This window comes from Pristis pectinata, chromosome 4, assembly GCF_009764475.1.
Source record: "Pristis pectinata isolate sPriPec2 chromosome 4, sPriPec2.1.pri, whole genome shotgun sequence".
NCBI classification, from domain to species: Eukaryota; Metazoa; Chordata; class Chondrichthyes; order Rhinopristiformes; family Pristidae; genus Pristis; species Pristis pectinata.
Window position 1 is genome coordinate 2,774,890 of NC_067408.1, and position 17,308 is coordinate 2,792,197.

General features: G+C 49.1%; 1 protein-coding gene and 1 long non-coding RNA gene across 2 annotated transcripts in view; both read right to left on the reverse strand.

The window, feature by feature from the left end:
- The window catches only part of LOC127569313 (platelet-derived growth factor receptor beta-like), a 90,823-nt gene extending 89,671 nt beyond the window's left edge, over positions 1 to 1,152 (reverse strand). The window contains 1 exon segment of the mRNA XM_052013831.1: positions 570 to 1,152. The gene's annotated coding sequence lies outside the window, so the exon portion shown is untranslated.
- The window catches only part of LOC127569315 (uncharacterized), a 152,387-nt gene that overhangs the window by 114,510 nt on the left and 20,569 nt on the right, over positions 1 to 17,308 (reverse strand). The gene's annotated exons all lie outside the window — the stretch shown is intronic.

Genomic DNA, 17,308 nt, shown 5'->3' on the forward strand with positions numbered 1-17,308 from the left:
GTTGGAGACCCCTCTGTCTCAGACTGAGCCCCTCCCCCCGGTTGAAGACCCCTCTGTCCCAGACTGAGACCCCCTGGTTGGAGAACCCTCTGTCCCAGACTGAGACCCCCTGGTTGGAGAACCCTCTGTCCCAGACTGAGCCCCCCGGTTGGAGACCCCTCTGCCGGGGAATCATCTTCCCTGCAATCAAACTCCCTCGAGATGTGTAGGATCCATCTGGGATACTGCATGTAGGATACATCCACCTACAAAGCTCAGAGCGAGGCCATTCCGTCCGAAATGCCCGTCCTAGCTCTTTGCAGGAACTTTTCCAATTCACCCCTTTCCACCGCGCATCCTGTGAATTTATTTATTCCCCTCTCCCTTCTTACAACACCTTCCCTTCAGGCAAATCACCACCTCATCCTCTCCACCTTTCGCCCGTCGCCCTTGATATTCAGAGACAATGAAAGTTGCCCCTCAAACACGATGCCAGCTCCCACCTAGGGGCACCGGAGATGGGACAGAGTCCTCGCCACTTTACCCGCTCTATAACAAGCCACTAGCAGAGAGAGTACACTCGGTCTCACCTGGGGTCGCAGGGAGAGAGAGGGGGTCTCTCCCCTGGAACGGTAGCGGATTCTCCAAACTTCTTCAGAGGAGCTTCATGTTCTGAAGTCGACTGGAAGTTTCGTCAGCCAGTTGGGGGGAGAGTGCGGGCGGTGGAAATGCTTTTTTTCCAAACTGGAAATGAACAGACAGAAAGTAAACCCAGCAAACTCCTGCTCCTTCGGTGTTTAGCAACAACTTTGAGTGTTGGCGGAGTCTGAGTTGGTTTCCTGTGTCCCGTGTTCAGTTCTAAGACAATTCCACTGGCAATGTGCCTGCCGTTTTTTTCCTGTCCCTTCTACAGATTTTTTTTGGTAAATATGTGTGTGAGATTAAAAAAAAGGACGTTAAAAGTAAGAGCTCTCCTCGCCAAGGGCTGACTCACACGCTGTGAATCGGTCTCCAGCCTTCTCGCCCGGTTACATCGATCTGTAACTCCACCGCCGATCCCCTCCCACCTGAAGACCACTCCACCCAACACTCGTGTGCAGCCCACTACTCAAACCAGTCTCACACAAGATGTGTTAACAAAAGGAGTCCAAAACCCCAGCCTTGAACACAGCCCTAACATAGCCAGACCCACACATTCGAGCTGCCATATGGAACATATTAAAGACTGGTTATAAGTTTCCAACTCATTCTGACTTTAACCCCCCTGTCGCCAAGGAATGTGGTCCTAGATTTAATTCCTTGTCAACTACCCAGGAAGTCAGGCTTAATATGCCTTTAATTTCTATTCAATTTTTTTTTGCCTCAGGGTTTTATTGTTTCTATAATTAAAAACAGAAAACACTCAGCAGGTCAGGCAGCATCTGTGGAGAGAGAAGCAGTTAATGTTCCAGGTCAGAGATGAAAATCAAACAAAAACGTAGATGCTGGAAATATAGAACGTGGATCGTAGAACAGTACAGCACAGGAACAGGCCCTTCAGCCCACAATGTTGGGCCAAACTAATTAAACTAATAATTAAACACCTAACTAAACTAATCCCTTCTGCCTACACAATGTCCACATCCCTCCATCCTCTGCACATTCATGTACCGATCTAAGAGTCTCTTGAATGCCTCTATTCTAACTGCCTCTACTACCACCAATGGCAATGCATTCCAGGCACCCACCAATCTCTGTGTAAGAACTCGCCCCACACATCTCCTTTGAACTTACCCCCCTCTCACCGTAAATGCATGCCCCCTGGTATTAGACATTTCAACCCTGGGAAAAAGATACTGGCTGTCCACTCTGTGTATGCCTCTCATAATCATATAAACCTGCATCTGATCTCCCCTCAGCCTCCGCCACTCTAGAGAGGACAACCCAAGTTTGTCCAACCTCTCCTCATAGCGCATGCCCTCTAATCCAGGCAGCGTCCTGGTGAACCTCTTCTGCACCCTCTCCAAAACCTTGACATCCTTACTATAGTGGGGTGGCCAGAACTGAATCCAATACTCCAGGTACAGCCTAACCAGAGTTTTACAAAGCTGCAACATAACCTGAATCTTGAACTCAGTGCCTCGACTAATAAAGGCAAGCGTGCCGTACGCCAGTTGGCCAAATGGCCAACTTACTGTGGATCCCATGCATCTTCTGGATGAGCCTCCCATGAGGGACCTAGTCAAACGCCCTACTAAAATCCATGTAGACAACATCCACAGCTCTACCTTCATCAATCACCCTCGTCACCTCCTCGAAAACCTCAGTCGAGTTCAAATCTGAAATTAAAACAGACAACCCTGGGAACACTCAGCAGGTCAGGCAGTGTCTGTGGAGAGAGGAGCAGAGTCAATGTTCCAGGTCGAAGACCTTCCATCAGAACTAGGAAGGAGAACAAAGGAAGCTTGTTAAGCTCAGGGAGACAATAAGACCATAAGATAGGAGCAGAATTAGGCCATTCGGCCCATCGAGTCTGCTTTGCCATTGGTAAAACCAGCTGCCCATCCTGAATTGCCCTTGAGAAGGTGCTGATGGGCCACTTTTTGAACCACTGCTCCCTCAGTGCTCATGCATTCCATGCTCCCATCTAATTGTGTGCCTTACTTGGGTTAGACTGGGTGTGGAGGGTGTGTGGATGCTCAACAGTTCTCCAAAGGTCCTGCAAGGTGAGAACCATCCATTAACAGACAGGAGACGGTCTCCACCAGTGCACTCTGCCTGATGTGTAACCTACAGCACAAAGCAGCTCAACTAACTAAGCCCAAGAACAAGGCAGAGAGGAGGAGGGCTGTGGCAGCGGTGCTTGTAACGTCCTGGGATGGCATGGAGCCAAGAAAGAAGGTCACACTCAGAGTTCTGGTCACCACACTATAGGAAGGTCCTGCTGGCACTGGAGAGGGTGCAGAGGAGATTCACCAGGATGTTGACTGGGATAGTGTGGTTTGGTTCTGAGGAGAGACTGGACAGGAGCAAACACAATGGCACAGCGGGTAGAGCCGCCGCCTCACAGCTTCAGAGACCCAGTTTCAATCCTCACCTCTGGCGCTGTCTGTGTGGAGTTTGCATGTTCTCCCTGTGACCGTCTGGGTTTCCCCAGGTGCTCCGGTTTCCTCCCACATCCCAAAGACATGCAGGGTCAGTGGGTTAATTGCCCCCAGTGTGTGGGTGAGGGGTAGAATCTGGGGCAAGTTGATGGGAATGTGGGGGGAATAAAGAATTGGATTGAAGTAAGTGGGCAGTTGATGGCTAGCACTGACCTGTTGGGCTGAAGGGCCTGTTTCCATGCTCTATCTATCTCCCCTCAGACTTCTTTATTTTAAAACGCATGACTCCAGACTAAACCATCTCTCCTCATAGTCCTCGTAGGTTTCCTCCACACTTCTCCTGTTCTCTCACACCCTGCCTGTCGTGGTGACCTGAACTGCATACAGTGCTCCATCAGAGGCCTCACCACCATTACTCCGGTCCAGTATAACCTCCCTGCTCTTGTGTTCTCTGCCTCGACCAATAAAGGCAAGAATCCCATCAGCACCTTACCACCTTAGTCACCTATCCCACTAAATTCAGGGACCGTCCATGCTGACCAAGTTTTCCACCTGAGCTCGTCCCACTTGCTTGCGTTTGGCCCATGTCTCTTCTAAACCTTTCCTATCCAGGTACCTGTCCAAACATCATTCAAAACTTGTAACTACACCTGCCTCAACCACTTCCTCTGGCAGCTCGTTCCATATCCCCACTGCACTAAGGGTGAAAAAGTTGCCCCTCAGGTCCCTTTTAAATCTTTCCCCTCTCACCTTAAACCTATACCCTCTAGTTTATACATCAACTGTCCATTTCTCCCCACAGATGCTGCCTGACCCATTGAGGTCCTCCAGTGTCTCGTGTGTTGCTCCAGATCCCAGCACCTGCAGTCTCTTGTGTCTCCATTTGGACTCCCCTATCCTGGAAAAACGACCGTGACCATCCACCTTATCTATGTCCCGCATGATTTTATAAACGTCTATAAGGTCACCCCTCAGCCTCCTTCACTCCAGGGAAAACAGTCCCAGCCTGTCCAGCCTCTCCTTATAACCCAAGCCCTCTAGTACTGGTAACATCCTGGCGAATCTTTTCTGCACACTTTCGAGCTTAATGACATCCTTCCTGTAGCTGGGCGACCAGAACTGCACTCACACTCCAAGTATGATCTCACCAGCGACTTGACTCCCTGTTCCTGAACATGCTTTGCAAACCACATGTCATATCTCTCCACCTTATCGTCTGACCAAGATACGTCACCTCCAATTTGTCTATTTAGGCTCCTTCATTAGATTATCCCTCAGGTTTATAATTGGCTACTAATTCCCCAATAACAACTTGTCCTTTTAATTTAACCCTTTGTTTGGGAAGGGGAAGGAGTGTGAACATGCACCAGTCTACACTGGGGGATCGGCGGTGGAAGGAGTCAATGGCTTTAAATTCCTGGGTGTTAACATATCGGACGAACTGTCCTGGGCCCAGCACATTGATGCAATCGCAAGTAAAGCTTGCCAGAGTCTTTATTTTCGTAGGAGGTTAATGAGATTCAGCATGTCACCGAACACTCTAACAAACTTCTGCAGATGTACTGTTGAAAGTATCCTGACTGGTTACATCACGGTCTGGTTCCACAATTCGAACGTGGGAGAGTGGTGGACTCTGCCCAATACGTCACGGGCACATCCCTCCCCACCATCTATAGGAGGCGCTGCCTCAAGAAGGCAACATCCATCAAAGATCCCCACCATCCGGGCCGTGCCATCTTCTCACAGCTCCCATCGGGCAGGAGGTACAGAAGCCTGAAGTCCCACACCACCAGGTTCAGGAACAGCTACTTCCCTTCAACCATTCGGTTCTTGAACCAACCGGCACAACCTTAATCACTACCTCAGTACAGCAACACTATGACCACTTTGCACTAAAATAGGTTTTGTTTTCTTTTGTTCTAATTTTGTTCTTTCTTGTAAAAATTGTGTATAATTTATGTTTAATTCATGTTTTTCTTGTGAATGCTGCTTATCTGATGCTCTGTGCCTGTGATGCTGCTGCAAGTAAGTTTTTCATTGCGCCTGTACATACATGTGACAATAAACTCGACTTTTCGACTCACTCCGATGGCCCTGTGCGGCTTGTAAGTGACAGGTGGAACTGGGAGTGGAAGGTTTGCCAAAGTTTTTACATTTCAGAAGACAGACCGGAGATGCAAACAGGAACCAGGAATGTGTGGAAAATTATAAGTTGGAGAAGCCCACAAGGTTAATGAAAAGCAGCAATAAAACCGTCCCAGCCCGGGGGTGTGTTTACAGAACAGTCTGCACTCTTAGTGAAAATCAAAAAAATCTGCAGATGCTGGAAATCTAAAATCAAAACAGACAACGCTGGAAACACTCAGCAGGTCAGGCAGCATCTGTGAGAAGAGAAACAGGGTGAACTTTCAGGTTAAAGAAAGTTCTGACGAAGACAGACTTTAGCTCCTTTTCTCTTCCCACAGATGCTGCCCGACCCGCTGAGTCCTGATGCAGGGTCTCGACCCGAAATGTTGACCATCCCTCTCCCTCCACAGATTCTGCCCGACCCGCTGAGTCCTGATGCAGGGTCTCGACCTGAAATGTTGACCATCCCTCTCCCTCCACAGACGCTGCCCAACCCGCTGAGTCCTGATGCAGGGTCTCAACCCGAAACGTTGACCATCCCTCTCCCTCCACAGATGCCGCCTGACCCACTGAGTTCCTCCAGCTGTTTGTGTGTTCTTTGCACTTTCAGTTGGCTGGATTTGGACCAAGGTCCCAAAAGGGGAAAGGAAAGTTGTCCCAGCCCCTTCCCCAACATTCCCTACCTCTCCTACAGCACAGAGGGAGGCTGTTCAGCCCATTGGATCCATGCCAGCTCCCATCAGTCCCATTCCCCCCTCTCCCTATTTCCCTGAGGCCCTGCAACTTATTCTCTCTCACATGCCGGGCAACTCCCCTGCAATTCTTTTGCCCCTTAGTGATGGATAATTTACAAAGTCCAGGTGAAGTCCCCTTGCAGCGTGGTTGATGTGTAAAGGAAGATATGGGGCAGGCAATTTTGGCACAGCAAGATCCCAATATAACAAGCGGATAATGACCAGATTTTTAGGGATCAGTGGTTTTGTTTCAGGTAGTGAGGGAATTGAGGGATTGTGGAGTTGGTGCAGGAGGGAGGAGGTGGGCTGTGTGATCCTGCTGAGGGGTGGAGAAAGCATGAGGGGTGAACGGCCTGCTCCAAGTCCAGCTTCTGATCCTTGTCTACATTTTGATCTGGATTGGTGGACCTTCATTGGACAGGACCGTTCGAAGACCATCCCTGGATTAGATTAGATGAGTTTATTGTCAAATACACCAAGGTGCGATTAAATTCTTTGCTCGTGCGCTCGCAGAGTAAACAGTGTACGTGGTATAATAAATACAGCAATAACTACAGCGACGGGTGCAAAACAGCAGAACAGAGCAGAGACTGCAGTGCAGTCTGAAGTAGTGCAAAAGAAATGCTAAAGTGACAATAGCAAAAGAGGTAGAGTTAAGGGTTCGAGGACATTTCCACACCACATATCTCATGAGGAAAGGAAAGGTTGAGCGAGCTAGGGCTTTTCTCTTTGGAGCGATGCAGGACGAGAGGCGACTTGATAGAGGTGTATAAGATTATGAGGAACATAGACAGAGTGGACAGCCAGCACCTTTTCCCCAGGGCGGCAAAGGCCAATACCAGAGGACATCAGTTGGTCAGACGAGGAAAGTTTAGGGGAGATGTCAGAGGTAGATCTTTCACACAGAGAGCGGTGGGTGCCTGGAACACACTGCCGGGGGTGGTGGTAGAGGCTGATACAATAGGGACATTTAAAAGACTCTTAGACAGGCACATGGATGTAAGAAAAATGGAGGGTTATGGGCTGTGTAGGAGGGAAGGGTTAGATTGCTCAAGGAGTAGTTTTATATAGGTTGGCACAACATTGTGGGCTGAAGGGCCTGTACTGTGCTGTACTGTTCTATGTTCTATGTTCTATGTTCACCACGGGAAGGGGATGTGAGAGAGGTGACTGGTTCAGGAGTCTGACAGCAGTGGGGAAGAAGCTGTTCTTGAGTCTGCATGTCTGGACTTTGAAGCTCCTGTATCTTTTCCCAGAAGGGAGAAGAGAGAAGAGGGAATGGCCAGAGTGACAGGCATCCTTGATGATGCTGTTGGTCTTCCCAAAGCAACACACAGTGAAGACGGACTGTGTGGAAGGAAGTGACAAGCCTGTGATGGACTGGGCAGTGTTTACCCCTCTCTGCAGGTTCTGTTGGTCCAGAGTAGAGCTGTTGCCATACCAGGCTGGGATACAGCCTGTCAGGATACTTTCATCTGTAGAAGTTTGAGAGAATCCTTGCGGACAAGCCGAATCTTCTCAGACGCCTAAGAAAGTAGCTACACCAATGTGCTTTCCTGATCACTGCATCAGTGTGGAGGGACCAGGTGTTGTTACTGGTGAAATGCATGTCCAGGACCTTGAAGCTGTCAATCATCTGTTGACTGGGCCACCCCGGCCTTTCTCTGAAGTAGTGTCACCCACCTAGTGTCTCAGTGGAAAGACCTTCCAATGGTGAACCAACCCCACATCTCACCGGGAACGTCAGCCCTGGGATTGTGTGCTCGTGATTCCGGAGTGGGACTTAAACTCAAGACCTTCAGTCGCTGGACAACAGTGTGGGAATTGCAGACACCAGGATTCAGAGCACTGGGAAAGGACAGATTTGAGATTGAGGAGAGAAAGACTCCTTTGAGGAAACTTTGAAATAAATCTTAAGAACATAGAACAGTACAGCACGAGAACAGGCCCTTCAGACCACCATGTCTGTGCCGACCATGATGCCAAGTTAAGCTAATTCCTTCTGCCTGCACATGGTCCATCTCCCTCCACTCCCTGCCTGTTCATGTGTCTGTCTAAATGCCTCTTAAACACCTCTATCGTATCTGCTTCCACCCCCACCCCGGCAGTCTGTTCCAGGCACCCACTGCCCTCTGCGTAAAAAAACTTAGAGCATAGAACATTACAGCACAGTACAGGCCCTTTGGCCCACGATCTTGTGCCTACATTTTATCGGGCTCTAAGATCTATCTAACCTGTCCCTTCCACAAAGCCCTCCATTTCTCTGTCATTCATGTGCTTATCTAAGAGTCTCTTAAATGTCCCTAATGTATCTGCCCCCACAACCTCTGCCGGCAGTGTGTTCCTTGAACCCACCACTCTGTTTAAAAAACTTACCTCTGTCATCCCCCCTATACCTTCCTCCAATCACCTTAAAATTATGCCCCCTCATGTTAGCCATTTTCACCCTGGGAAAAAGTCTCTGACTGTCCGCTCGATCTATGCCTCTTATCATCTTGTTCACCTCTATCAAGTCACCTCTCATCCTCCTTCTCTCCAAAGAGAAAAGCCCGAGCTCGCTCAACCTATCCTCATAAGACATGCTCTCCAATCCAGGCAACATCCTGGTAAAACTCCTCTGCACCCTCTCTAAAGCTTCCACATCCTTCCTATAATGAGGTGACCAGAACTGAACACAATACTCCAAGTGTGGTCTAACCAGAGTTCTATAGAGCTGCAACATCACCTCGCTGCTCTCAAACTCAATACCCCAACTAATGAAGGCCAACACACCATATGCCTTCTTAACAACCCCATCAACCTGCACGGCAACCTTGAGGGATCTATGGACGTGGACCCCAAGATCCCTCTGTTCCTCCACACTGCTAAATGTCCTGCCATTAACCTTGTATTCTGCCTTCAAGTTCAATCTTTGTACTTTTCAGGGTTGAACTCCATCTGCCACTTCTCAGCCCAGCTCTGCATTCTATCAATATCCTGTTGTAATCTACAGTAACCTTCTACACTATCCACAACACCATCAACCTCCGTGTCAACAGCAAACTTAATAACCAACTCTTCCACTTCCTCATCCAAGTCATTTATAAAAATCAGAAAGAGCAGGGGTCCCAGAACAGATCCCTGCGGAACACCACTGGTTGCCGACCTCCAGGCAGAATATGCTCCATCTACCACCACCCTCTGTCTTCTATGAGCGAGCCAATTCTGAATCCACACAGCTAAGTTTCCCTGGATCCCACGCCTCTGGGCTTTCTGAATGAGCCTTCTATGAGGAACCTTATCAAATGCCTTACTAAAATCCATGTACACCACATACACTTCTCTGCCTTCATCAATGTGCTTTATCACATCCACAAAGAATTCAGTCAGGCTCATGAGGCACGACCTGCCCCTCACAAAGCCATGCTGACTGTCCCTAATCAGCCTATGCTTCTCCAAATGCCCATAAATCCTGTCTCTAAGCATCTTCTCCAGTAATTTTCCCACCACTGAAGTAAGACTCACTGGTCTGTAATTCCCAGGGTTATCCTAACTTCCTTTCTTGAACAAAGGAATGACATTTGCCACCCTCCAATCACCTGGCACTACTCCTGTGGCCAGTGAGGATGCAAAGGTCATTGCCAAAGGTGCAGCAATCTCTCCTCTAGTTTTCCGTAATAACCTTGGATATACCCCATCTGGCCCCGGTGATTTATCCATCCTAATGTTTTTCAAAAGTTCCAGCACATCCTCTTTCTTCACGTCGACATACTCCAGCATATCAGCCTGTTGTACGTCATCCTCACAAACATCAAGGTCTCTCTCTCTGGTGAATACTGAAGCAAAGTATTCATTAAGGACCTCCCCTACCTCTTCCAACTCCAGGCACATGTTTCCTCTTTTATCCCTGATCGGTCCTACCCTCACTCTAGTCATCCTCCTATTCTTCACATACATGTAGAACGCCTTGGGGTTTTCCTTAATCCTACTTGCCAAGGCCTTCTCATGCCCCCTTCTAGCTCTCCTAAGTCCATTCTTAAGCTCCCTCCTGGCCACCTTGTAACTCTCCAGAGCCCTGTCTGATCCTTGCTTTCTAAACCTTAGGTAAGCTTCTTTCTTCCTCTTGACAAGATATTTTACATCTTGTGTCAACAATGGTTCCTTCACTCTACCATCCTTACCCTGCCTCAATGGGACAAACCTATCCAGAGCCCCATGCAAGTACTCCCTAAACAACCTCCACATTTCCTCAAGAACATCTGTTCCCAATTTATGTTTCCAAGATCCTCCCAAATAGCATCATAATTCCCCCTCCCCCAGTTAAATACTTTCCCATTTCGTGTACTCCTATCCCTCTCCAAGGTTTTGGTAAAGGTCAAGGTCACCATCTCCAAAAAGCTCTCCCACAGAGAGATCTGAAACCTGATCAGGCTCATTGCCTAGCACCAGGTCCAGTATGGCCTCTCCTCTAGTTGGCCTGTCCACATACTGTGTCAGGGATCCTTCCTGGACACACCTAACAAACTCTCAAACTCTGCCCCATCTATCCCCTTTACACTAAGGAGGTGCCAATCAATATTAGGGAAGTTGAAATCACCCATGACGACAACACTGTTATTTTTGCATCTCCCAGAAATCTGCCTCCCGATCTTCTCCTCAGTGTCTCTACTGCTATTGGGGGGTGGTCTGTAGAATACTCCCAATAGAGTGATCGCTCCCTTCCTGTTTCTGACTTCCACCCACACTGAGTCAGTGGACGATCCCTCCAGGACATCCTCCCCTTCTACAGCTGTGACACTGCCCCTGATCAGCAAAGCCACTCCCCCACCTCTTTTACCTACGTCCCTGTCCCTTTTGAAACGTTTAAACCCTGGAATATCCAGGAACCATTCCTGCCCTTGTGACAGCCAAGTCTCCGTAATGGCCACCACGTCATAGTTCTATGTACTTACTAATGCTCTTAAGTTCATCAGCCTTGTTCCTGATACTTCTCGCATTAAAGTAGACACAATTCAGCCCATCCAACTGACTGCAATTTTGCCCTTTCAACTGCCTATCCTTCCTCACAGTCTCTGTACATGCTACATCAACCTGTACACCAACTGACCCAACCTCTGACCTATCACTCTGGTTTCCATCCCCCTGCCAAACTAGTTTAAACCCTCCACAACAGCTCTAGCAAACCTGCCCACAAGAATATCAGTCCCCCTCTAGTTCAGGTGTAACCCGTCCCTTTTGTACAGGTCGTACCTTCCCCAGAAGAAATCCCAATGATCCACAAATCTGAAACCCTGCCCCAGCACCAGCTCCTCAGCCACACATTCATCTGCCAGATCGACCTATTCTTACCCTCACTGGCACGTGGCACAGGCAGCAATCCAGAAATTACTACCCTTGAGGTCTTGCCTCATAAATCTCCTTTAAACTTTCCCCCTCTCTCCTTAAACCTAAGCCCTCTAGTATTTGACATTTTCACCCTGGGAAAAAGGATTCTGACTATCTACCGTATAGGTGCCTCTCCTAATCTTATGCACTTCCATCAGGTCACCCCTCAGCCTCCTTTGCTCCAGGGAGAACAAGCCCGGTCTATCCGATCTCTCCCCATAACTAAAGTCCTCTGATCTAGGCAACACCCTGGTGAACCTCCTCTGCACTCTCTCCAGCGGAACCACATCTTTCCAACAGTGTGGTGACAGAACTGCACACAGTACTCCCAGGGTGGCCTCACCAATGTTTTGTAAAGTTGCAAAGTATTGGCAGCTTCAGTTTCTGAGCACCCAGCTCTGGAATCCCCCTTCAGCACAGATGTGGTGAGCTGAAGAGCCTGTTCTGTAGCAGCAGACAGTCTGCTGGAGGAACTCAGTGGGTCGAGTGGTATCTGTGGGAGGAAAGGAACTGTTGAGGTTTCAGGTCAAAATCCTGCACCAGGACTGTACTGTTAAATATAGAACATTACAGCACAGTGCAGGCCCTTCAGCCCATGATGTTGTGCCGACATTTTATCTTGCTCTAAGATCTATCTAACCCTTCCCTCCCACATAGCCCTCCATTTCTCTATCAGTCATGTGTCTATCTAAGGGTCTCTTAAATGTTCTATGTTCTAAATCTTCTGCTAAAACTACCTGTGTTTACTCATCCATGTCTTAATTCACTCCTTTATGGGTGTAGGCGGTTCTTGTTCCATCCCCAGCTGCTCCTGAACTCATTGGCCTGTTGGGGCATTTCAGAGGGCAGCCATGTGCCAACCATGTTGGGGCATTTCAGAGGGCAGTCACGTGGAGACCAGACCAGACAGATTTGCTTCCCTGCAGAATGTTGAAGATGTGATCCATGTGGACCTTGGGACAATCCAGGAATTGCATGGTAACTATGAGTGATGCCAGCTTCTTAATTCCCAATTTATTTATATAAATTGAACTCAGATTTGGGCTCACACCTCGAGACCCAAAGACGTGCAGGTTGGAATTGGAATTGGTTTATTATTGTCACTTGTACTGAGGTACAGTGAAAAACTTGTCCTGCATACCGACCGTCCAGGTCAATTCATTACGCAGTGCATTGAGGTAGTACAGGGTAAAAACAATAACAGAATGCAGAATAAAGTGTTACAGTTACAGAGAAAGTGCAGTGCAGGCAGACAATAAGGTGCAAGGTCATAGCGAGGTAGATTGTGAGGTCAAGAGTCCATCTTATTGTACTAGGGAACCATTCAATAGTCTTATAACAGCGGGATAGAAGCTGTCCTTGAGCCTGGTGGTACGTGCTTTCAGACTTTTGTATCTTCTGCCCGATGGGAGAGGAGAGAAGAGAGAATGTCCGGGGTGGGAGGGGTCTTTGATTATGCTGGCTGCTTTACCGAGGCAGCACGAAGCGTAGACAGAGTCCATATGTTAAGTCACGTTTGCTGCTGCTGCAAGAAGCTGGTTTTCATGGTATTTATACCCTGGGTATCTGTGCCCATGACAATAAACTTAAACTTGAATTTGAAAGGCCTGTTTCCGTGCTATGGAACCCCGACTCTATCTTTGTTAAAGTTAAAGTTTATTGCCAAAGGCATACATACACAGGGTATAAGTGCCGTGAAAATGAGCCTTTTGGTTAACTTAACCACAGTGTCACCAAATTGGGATACTTCCTGGTGTCAAATTTTATCTGATGGAGCTTCTCAGTAATGGAACTTCATAATCAGAACCTGTCGCTGTTTTGGTACCAACATTGGTGTGGAATATGGAGGTCAGCACGAGTTGGGCTGAATGGTCTGAGTCTGTTGTACTTTGTAATTTTGTAATTCATTCCACCACCGCCACCCGCATCTTCTGAACCCCCTCTTTCTCCTCCTGCAATGAGTCTTGGGCTGAGTTCTGAGTTCTGTCCTGCTCTTGAGTCCCCCCAAGTATTCCAGGCTGTTTTGCTGCTGCAAGCTTGCGGAGGTGTTGCCAACAAAACACCGGTGTCTAACTCCCAGACAAGGGACTTTCTGTGGAGCACTGGCAACGTCTGACAGGACACAGTGTACTGCAGGCACTCAGCAACTGTAAACCTTGCCTGCTGGGAGCTGGGCCAAGCCAAGTACGTGGTATCCAGAGATGAATGGCAGGACTGTGCCATATTAACTGACCCCTGCAAGGAACGCAGTCGTTCTCACTGTCCTCTGAATGCAGAGGTGTTTTCAAATTCAATGCTGGAGGGTTTGGCTCGAACTTTTAGGCTGCATTCTTTCGTCCCAGAAACTCCAGTAGTTCCCTTCTCCAGGAGCAGGAGGAGGCCATTCGCCCCATCAAGCCTGCTCTGCCATCCGGTAAGACTGTGTCTGATCCAATCTTGGCCTCAGCCCCCTTTCCTGCTCTCTCCCCATTCTCCTTGGCCCTCACCTCAGTTTCCCCTTTTAATATCCACATATCTCAGCTCTGGCACTCTTCCTGAGGGCTCCAGGGTCCAGCCCTTCTCCAGAGACTTCAGCACAGCCGTCTCCACTGATGTCATACTAGTCGTTGGTGAGGTTGCTGTTGGAATATTGTGTTCAGTTTTGGGCACCCTGCTACAGGAAGGATGCCATTAAGCTGGAAAGTGTGCAGAGGAGATTTACGAGGGGGCATAATTTTAAGGTGATTGGAAGAAGGTATAGGGGTAAGTTTTTTTATACAGAGAGTGGTGGGTGTGTGGAACACACTGCTGGCAGAGGTTGTGGGGGCAGATACATTAGGGACATTTAAGAGACTCTTAGATAAGCACATGAATGACAGAGAAATGGAGGGCGATGTGGGAGGGAAGGGTTAGATAGATCTTCAGAGCAGGATAAAATGTTGGCTCAACATTGTGGGCCGAAGGGCCTGTATTGTGCTGTGATGTTATGTGTTCTATGTTGCCGGGACTCGAGGGACTGAGATATGGAGAGAGGTTGGGCAGGTTGGGACTTTATTCATTGGAGCGTAGGAGACTGAGGGGTGATCTTATAGAGGTGTATAAAATCATGAGGGGCATAGACAGGGTGAATGCACAGTCTTTTTCCCAGACGTGGGGAACTAAAAACTAGAGCACATAGGTTTAGGGTGAGAGGATTTAAAAGGGAGAGAAGGAGGATGAGAGGTGACTTGATAGAGGTGTACAAGATGATAAGAGGCATAGATCGAGTGGACAGTCAGAGACTTTTTCCCAGGGCGACAATGGCTAACACGAGGGGGTATAATTTTAAGGTGGTTGGAGGAAGGTATAAGGGGGATGTCAGGGGTAAGTTTTTTACACAGATAGTGGTGGGTGCGTGGAACACACTGCCGGCAGAGGTTGTGGGGGCAGATTTAAAAGGGACCTGAGGGGCAACTTCTTCACGCAGAGGGTGGTGCGTAAATGGCACAAGCTGCCAGAGAAAGTGGTTGAGGCAGGTACAATAACAACATTCAAAAGATATTTAACATAGGACATAGAACAGAATAGCACAGTACAGGCCCTTCAGCCCACAATGTTTTGCTGACCGATATAAACCCTATCCCCATTCAATCTATCCCCCTCTCTACTTCACCTCCCATAACCCTCTATTTTTCTTTCGTCCATGTGCCTGTCTAATAGTCTCTTAAATGACCCCATCGTATCAGCCCCTACCCCCACCCCCGGCAGTGCGTTCCACCTCTGACATCCCCCTGAACTTTCCTCCACGCACCCTAAACGGGTGACCTCTGGTATTGGTCATTGCTGCCCTGGGGAAAAGTATTGGCTGTGGAGGAGGCTGAGGACAGTGTGGGAATGGGGAGGGGGGGGGGTTGAAGTGGTCTGCAGCTGGAAGCCTGGGATGGCCGTTGTGGACTGAGTGTGGGTGTGCTGCACAATGGTCACCCAGTCTGTGTTTGGTCTCATCTACGTAGAGGAGGCCACTGAATGCAGTGGATGAGGTTGGACTCTCTCTCTCTCTCTCTCTCTCTCTCTCTCTCTCTCTCTCTCTCTCTCTCTCTCTCTCTCTCTCTCTCTCTCTCTCTCTCTCTCTCTCTCTCTCTCTCTCTCTCTCTCTTTCTTTCTTTCTGCCTCCATCTCTCATCCACCTGCCACTGTATCCTGACTCCACCCCTGCTCCCCTCCCCTACCGGGCACTACCGCCTGTCATCTTACACTCCTCCTCAGTCCACCCATTGCCTCGGACTCCCGTCTCACCCCTCCCCTTCTCTCTATACCGGCCGTCTCCTGTCCACCCCCCGCCCCCACCCTCAGTCCTGATGCAGGGTTTCAACCCAAAACGTTGACAGTTCCTTCCCCCCCCCCCCCCCCCACAGATGCTGCTCGACCCGCTGAGTTCCTCCAGCACATTGTTTGCTACCATAGACACTAGAATGTAACACACACACACACACACACAGGCACACACACAGGCACACACACACACACACACACACACACACACACACACATACACATGCACAGTCATGCACACACACACACGCCCGAACACAAGTAAATAGGAGCGGGAGTAGGTCACTGGGCCCCTCAAGCCTGCCCTGCCATTGAGTATGATCATGACTGATCTGTCCCAGGCCTCAGCTCTGCTTCTGCCCCAGTTCCCTGTGGCCCCGTATTCCTCAATTTTTCAAATGTTTCTCTACCCTCCCCATCCTCAGGGACAGAGAAGTCCAGAGACTCGCCACCCTCTGAGAGAAGGAAGTCCAACACCCCTCAGTTTTAGATAACTGCACCCCCCAATCTTGTGATGGTGCCCCCTGCTTCGAGACTCTCCCACTAGTGGAAACATATCAACACCTACCCTGCTACACCCCCGTCACATCTTGTATGTTTCAATAAGTTCGCCCCTTGTTCTAAAACAAATCAGTGGCAATATCACAAGGAGAAGCATCTTCCAATGAGCAGAAGGGAGGTAGAGGGTGTCTACTGGTGCAGTTAGTCATAGAGCCATAGAGCAATACCGCACGGATACAGGCCCTTCAGCCCAACCAGTCCATGCCGACCACGGTGCCCACCCAGCTGGACCCAATCTCCTGCGTTCGGCCCATATCCCTCCAAGCCCCACCCCTCCATTTACCTATCCAAGTGCTTCTTAAATGCTAGTGTTGCATTTGCCTCTGGCAGCTCGTTCCATATACTCACCACCCTCTGCATGAAAAAGTTGCCCCTCAGGTCCCCTTTGAATCTTTCCCCTCTCACCCTAAACCTATGCTCCCTAGTTTTGGACTCCCCTACCCTGGGGAAAAGACTGTTACCGTCCACCTTGTCTGTGCCTCTTGTAATTTTAAACACTTCTATAAGGTCGCCCCTCATTCTCCTACGTTCCAAGGAATAAAGGCCTAGCCTGGCCAACCTCTTCCCATAACTCAGGCCCTCTCGCCTGGGCAGTCAGGTAGGGCTTGAGGATAGTGAGAGGGTAAGGTTGAATGAGGGGCTGTCTGATGGTAGCGAGTTGGCTGATGCCTCTTTCACTGAGTGAGTGAGCAACAGTCTGTGGAGGTTAACGCTGGACACAAGGCAATAACAGGAAGCATCAATGTTGACCGTCCCCCCCATTTGGGTTAACCCTCTTTGATCAGGCTGCCCACTCCTCCACAGGATGTCTGACAAGGTCTGAAATGCAAACCAGGCACTGGCGGTGTTTATATTCCAAGTTTCCACCAAGTCTCACGAGGCCAGAACCAAGAACTAATTAGTAAGGACTGCAGTGACTAATCCTCAGCAGCAAGATAAGTAGGTAACTTGAGCCTCGTTCACTGTCTCCTCCCAGACCCAGGGGCTGCTCTTCACCACCGCTGATAACATCCTCTGGTTTTAAACCTGGGAACCATGGAGAGGATTGGGGAACTGTTGTCAATGGGCTGTACAGCCCGAGAAGGCTGGCTCGTGCTGATATCAGCAGTAAAGCTGTCAGTGGATGACGCATTCACTCCCACGTATCCTGGCTGGTCACAAGTGTCAGGA